The following is a 6332-nucleotide window of genomic DNA, read 5'->3' on the forward strand; positions in this document are numbered from 1 at the left end:
CTTAGGAGTCTGCCCTCTTACTTTCCAAGCATGGGCCAGGAAACCACAGACTTTACATCCAAGCATGCGGCTACATCCAGGGTGGTCAGAGCCTCCGCTCCACACTTACCCAGGGTAGCCTCATCCTGTAGGGGCGTGCCTGCCAGGAGCCACGACTTGATCTTCTGGAGTGATGCCCTCCAGAGAGGCTACATGAGCCTTGATCTGGGCGACTGTCTCCTGGCCGGTCACCTTGAGGGTGTGTAGCTCCTGGGGGCGGACAAAGAGCTGCATGTCGGCGACTGAACTACGGCCACTGCAGCCGCAACCACGAAGATGGAGTCTAGAAAGAGGGCGCGCATGTCCTCACCACCTGCTGCGTGCTCTGTCACTGCTTAGAGTTACCTTTCTAAAATGCAAAGCTGGTCACAGCAATCCTTTACTTCAAAACTTATTGATCTCTAGCTGCCTGCAAGATAAAATTTAAACTCTTTGGCCTGGACTGCAACATATTTTATAATTCAGCCTTTGCCTACTTGCTGGTCTCATGAAAAGTGCAGGCACCTTCTCCCTTCAGTGGACCTCATCAAGCTGACTTCTTTCCCTTCCCAGGAGACTGTAGTCCTGCTAGTTCCTCAGCCTGCAATGCTGTCATCATCCATACTCCACTCCTTTACTCCACCCCTTCAAGTTTGAGGTCAAATTTTAACTCCTAGGAAAGTTCCTTTAGCCTTGAGCAGATTGTTCAGTTGCTCTGTCCTCTGTGTTCTCAGAATACAGCATTCATCAAGTGATAGTATAACTTGCTGGCATGTCTATTTCTCCTACTGTGGGCTCCCGCAGACAGAAGTGTTTCATGTCGAGTCAGTGCCTGGCTGGCTCAGTTGGTAGAGCCTGCAACTCTTGATCTCAGGGGTTTTAAGTTTGAGCTGCACTTGGGTGTAAGGATTACTTAAAAATAAAATCTTGGGGCACCTGGGTGGCTCAGTCACTGGAGCATCCGACTCTTGGTTTCAGCTCAGGTCACGATCCCAGGATTGTGGGATCGAGCCCCATGTCACACTCCCCGCTGACAAGTGCAGAGCCTGCTTGGGATTCTCTCTCTCTGCCCCTCTCCTGTGTGCTCACTCTCTCTCTATCAAAATAAATACTTTAAAAATTAAAATAAAATGTTTAAAAAAAAGTTTCATATCACAGTCATCATTGTCTAGCACAATGCCTAGCAGATAAATCATATCCACTAAATAAATGTTGAACGAGTGATTGAAAAAGGAGCTGAATACTGGTAATATGGCCGGGGAAGGAGCAGGAGCAGAATTATTTGTCTTCTTCCTTTAAAAAAAAATTTTTTTTCAACGTTTATTTATTTTTGAGACAGAGAGAGACAGAGCATGAATGGGGGAGGGGCAGAGAGAGAGGGAGACACAGAATCGGAAGCAGGCTCCAGGCTCTGAGCCATCAGCCCAGAGCCCGACGTGTCTTCTTTCTTTTAAAGTACTGGTTCTCTTGGGGCACCTAGGTGGCTTGGTCTGTTAAACATCCGACTTCAGCTCAGGTCATGATCTCATGGTTCACAGGTTCAAACCCCGCATAGGGTTCTTTGCTGATAGCTCAGAGCCTGGAGCCTGCTTCAGATTCTGTGTCTCCCTCTCTCTCTGCCCCTCCCCCACTCATGCTCTGCTGTCTCTGTCTTCAAAAAAATGAATAAACGTTAAAAAAAATGTAAACTGGTTCTCAAACATTTTGGTTTTGGAAATTTTTAAAAATTATTCAGAACCCCCAAGAACTTTTGTATCTGTGTGTGACTTCTATTGATACTTACTGTACTACAATTAAAACTGGGAAACATTTTAAATATATAATTTATATAATTAATTATAATATAATGAAATATAATACATTTCAAAATAATAACCTATTACATGTTAACATTAATAATGTATTTTTATGAAAAATAACTTTTCCAGAAATAATCAGGGAGAAGAGTGGCACTGTTCTACATTTTTTTACAAATCTTTTTAATGTCTGATTTAATAGAAGACAGCTCAATTCTCATATCTCCTCGTGTATTCAATCTGTTGCTATATTTTGTTTTGGTTGAAGTAAATGAAGAAAATCCAATCCCACACAGATATATAGTTGGTAAAAATGTCAGCCATTCTTTCAAGTAAAACGGTATTTCAGGAAAAAGATGTGGCTATTTCACAACAATCATAGAAGTGCTTTTCCTGGAGACAAATGCTGTACTTTTGCAGACCACAAAAGTACTTTATGTGTACTTCTCACTTTATCACACAAAATATTAAAAAGAGGGGCACTTGGGTGGCTCAGTTAGTTAAATGCCTGACTTCGTTCGGCTCAGGTCATGATTTCACAGTTCATGGGTTTGAACCCCACGTTGGGCTCTGTGCTGACAGCTCAGAGCCTGGAGCCTGCTCTGGATTCTGTGTGTGTGTCTCTCTCACTGCCCCTCCCCCCACTCATGCTCTGTCTCAAAAACAAACAAACATTAAAAAAATTTTTGGGGCGCCTGGGTGGCTCAGTCGGTTAAGCGGCCGACTTCGGCTCAGGTCATGATCTCACGGTCCGTGAGTTCGAGCCCCGCGTCGGGCTCTGTGCTGACAGCTCAGAGCCTGGAGCCTGTTTCAGATTCTGTGTCTCCCTCTCTCTGACCCTCCCCCGTTCATGCTCTGTCTCTCCCTGTCTCAAAAATAAATAAAATGTTAAAAAAAATTTTTTTAATATTAAAAAGATGCATAGTCAAAGGTTGAGAATTAATGAAATTAATGACTTTTATTTCTTCATCAACAGCATTCTTAGAGGAAGCTATTTTTAATTTGCTATAGATACGATTTATTATTGTGGTAGAAAAACACAGAACATAAAATGTGCCTTTGTGGGGTGGGGTGGGGTGACGGGGGTGACAGAGGTGGCGCTGTCTGGCTCAGGCAGTAGAGCTCGCGATTCTTGATCTTGGGGTTGTGAGTTCAAGTCCCATGTTGGGGATAGAGATTAGTAAAAAAATAAATAAGTAAACTTTAAAAAAAACATAAAGTGTGCCTTTTTTAAACCACTTTTAAGTATACAGTTCAGTAGTCACTATATGCACACTGATGTATAACAGATTTGCAGTACTTTTTCATCTTGCCAAATTTAAATTCTGTACCTGTTAAATAACACCTCCCCCTTTCCACATACCCCAAGTCCCTGGCAACCACCTCTCTATTTTCTAAGAATGAGAAACTGACTTTAAAAAAAAACTTTTTTAATGTTTATTTATTTGTGTGTGTGTGAGAGAGACAGAGTGTGAGCGGGGGAGGGGCAGAGAGAGAGGGAGACACAGAATCTGAAGCAGGCTCCAGGCTCTGAGCTGTCAGCACAGAGCCCGATGGAGGCTCGAACTCACGAACCGTGAGATCATGACCTGAGCCGAAGTCAGGCGCTCAACCGACTGAGCCACCAGGTGCCCCTAAACTGACTTTTTTTTAAACTGTAAATTTGTGATGATAAAGAATACAATACCGCTACAGTTTGGTGACAGGGCCTGAAAACATAATAACGGACCAGCAGTTTTATCCATTTCACTTTATGGTACAGAGTCAACACAGTGAAAAAGGCAAAGAAAGCCTAAGTATTACTGTGAGATAGTTTTGACCTCATGGACCCTCCCCCCCCCCCCAGAAGAGTCTCAGGGACCCCTGGGTGTGACAACTTTGCTTTGAGAACCATTTCCCTGGGCATGTTTCACATCTTAAAATCTAGGTAATAATACCAATGTCCTAGAATTGCTGTGATAGTAAGTAATGCACGTAAGGTATTCAGAACAAAATCTTAAAGGAAGAACACTATAAATGTTTCCACTCATTGTAGCCCGGCTGTGATAGCTCCATGTTAATTTACCTAATATCTATTTGCTTAATATCACATTCAAAATTCTATCACAGGGGTGCCTGGGTGGCTCGGTGGGTTCAGAGACTGACCCTTGATTTCAGCTCAGGTCTTGATCCCAGCGTCATGGGGTGGAGCCCCCAGTCGGCTCCTACTGTGTGGAACCTACTTAGGATTTTGTCTCCCTCTCCCTCTGCTACACAACCCCACTCTTGCACTCTCTCTTGAAAAAAAAAAAAAAAAATTCTATCACATTTGCAATATTTCATATGTAATATGTATCTTCAGGATTCTTTACTTGCCTACTTCTTTATATTAGGTGAGCGTGTGTTAAAATATACTTAATGTAAAATTTACCTTTTTAACGATTTTTAGGTGTACAGTTCAGCAGTATTAAATACATCCATTGTTGTGTATAGGAGGCTTTTAACTTTAGCCAATTCCTGTAGAAGCATTTGTCTTATTTACCTGCGCATTTATCAAATGTTTATTTCAGATGCGACAGGGGAGATTCAATCACTTTTGAGATTCTGCATTTCTCTACAAGGCTTTTTCAATTTCGCATACAATTACTGCAAAGTGGGGTGTTTTTATTGGCGAGTTTCTTTAACTGTACATTCTCCAGACTACGTTAGTTGATTGCAGACAATTAAATTTGCTACTCAGCACATACTTACCGGGCTACATACTTCTAAACTCAGTTTCTGTAATTTACATTCCCCAGCAAGGTCCCCGAGCGCGAAGGGCCTATTATCGCGAGAAACCGCCGAGCCAGGTGGGGGGCGAGGGAAGGCTTCAGTTGCAATGTATTCCCAGCACCCTTAGCGAATTTCCGATTCCCTTACTGCGCATGGTACGGCGCAGGCGCAATAGAGATACCTTGACTTAACGCGCGCTTCAGAAGGTATAAATAAGGATGCCTTGGGGGTTGCTCGGTCCTTTCGAGAAAGCAAGCGGCGCTGTGTTGGATTTGGTGAGTGTTTTTACCCGTTCGATTCGTTAGCTCTACGTCTAGTCTCTCAGGCCAGCCAACCAGCTTTTCCTATGGACATCGTACTATTTAGAAGGATTCTTCTCAGCGGTGTCTGTGCTAACTACACTTATTTGTGCAGCGGGGCTGGGCCGGATGTAGGCCGCGGAGGCCTTGCGAGCCGCGCGCGGGTCTTACCCATAGCGGAGGAGCGCGAGCGCCGAAACCTCCAGGGCTGTTACCTCCCGCGTCGGGACGCTAAGTGCGCGGCCCGCCCTCTCGCTATTGACCATCGCCGGTTTATTAACTTGCCTCCTAGGAGGCGGTGGAGTTGCACGGAAGAAATTTTATTTCTGACCCCCATCCGAGTTCCAGAATTGATTTCGGAACGGACGGATCTTAATCCTGCTGCTAGTTGATTTGTGATGTTGGGTGGTTTCACGACTGTAGATCGGTTTATAGATAACGAGGCATAACTGTGGTCTCGGCTCTGCATTTTTCTGGCAGTAGTGCTAATCGCCTGTTGGGATTTATAGATAGGTTTGGGGTATCTGGTTGACAGTTCACTTAGATTACTGGTATGAGACTGCTGATAACTCGAATTTCGTTGCCAGTTTGGAATTCAGGTTTCACCTGGGGAGTTGGGGAAGTCGTCAGCTGGTTGAAACTTGTTTCTAGCTCAGTAGTCTGCAAGTTAAGTAAATTACAGTGACCAACGTGGATACTCTCGGGAGGTCACTCTCCCCGGGCTCTGTCCAGGTGGCGTAGGGGAGCATAGGGCTCTGCCCCGTGACGTACAGTCCCTTTCCACGACGTTGGAGATGAAGCCGGGCCTTGAGTCTGCGCCTGCATATTCCTACAGCTTCTCAGAGTCCTGTGGACGATGACTGAGGAGACAAACCATGCAGGAAACATCTAATGAAAACTAAAAGGAAAGTTTTTAGTGAGGTCTTCAATAGGAGTCTGATCCTCTTTTTTTTGTTTGCTTTCATTTAGGATTGAAGAGGAGCCTCACCTTACGTTGGCAGTCGACACTTTATGCTTTGGGGTACATTATTTACTTGGCAGGGACAGTTGGTGAAGTGGATGATAAATGTTTTTGTAAGCTAAGCCTGGAGGTTTAGAAGCTTGAGCACATTTGACCCCTTTTTAAAACTGCCCTTAAGAGAAATTCAAGGGAGAACAGTAGGTTTTTAAGCTTATTTTAAGAGAGAGCAAGTATGTGGGAGGGGCAGAGGGGGAGAGAATCCCAAACAGGCTCTACCCTATCAGCATGGAGCCTCAACTGAGATCATGACCTGAGCAGAAATCAAGAGTCTGACTGAGCCACCCGGCACCCTGATCCATGTGTTTCTGATGTACTTATGGATTACAATAAAGATGACTGCATATTTGTGTGGCTCCTTTTTATGTGGAAACACGACTGACCAGGCCCCGAGCTTGTCTTGTATATGCTGGCACTTGTTTACTTGAGGAAATGTGTTGGTTCCTACCA

At 44.3% G+C, this 6332-nt stretch overlaps 1 non-coding gene across 1 annotated transcript; it reads left to right on the top strand.

Moving 5' to 3' along the window:
* Positions 1–5549: 5549 nt before the first annotated feature.
* LOC122241722 lies at positions 5550–5754 on the top strand. Its single transcript, XR_006221946.1, has one exon. It is a non-coding gene; the product is annotated as a small nucleolar RNA SNORA73 family (small nucleolar RNA).
* The last annotated feature ends 578 nt before the right edge of the window (positions 5755–6332 follow it).

The sequence above is a fragment of the Panthera tigris genome, chromosome C1, assembly GCF_018350195.1.
Source record: "Panthera tigris isolate Pti1 chromosome C1, P.tigris_Pti1_mat1.1, whole genome shotgun sequence".
Classification (NCBI taxonomy): Eukaryota; Metazoa; Chordata; class Mammalia; order Carnivora; family Felidae; genus Panthera; species Panthera tigris.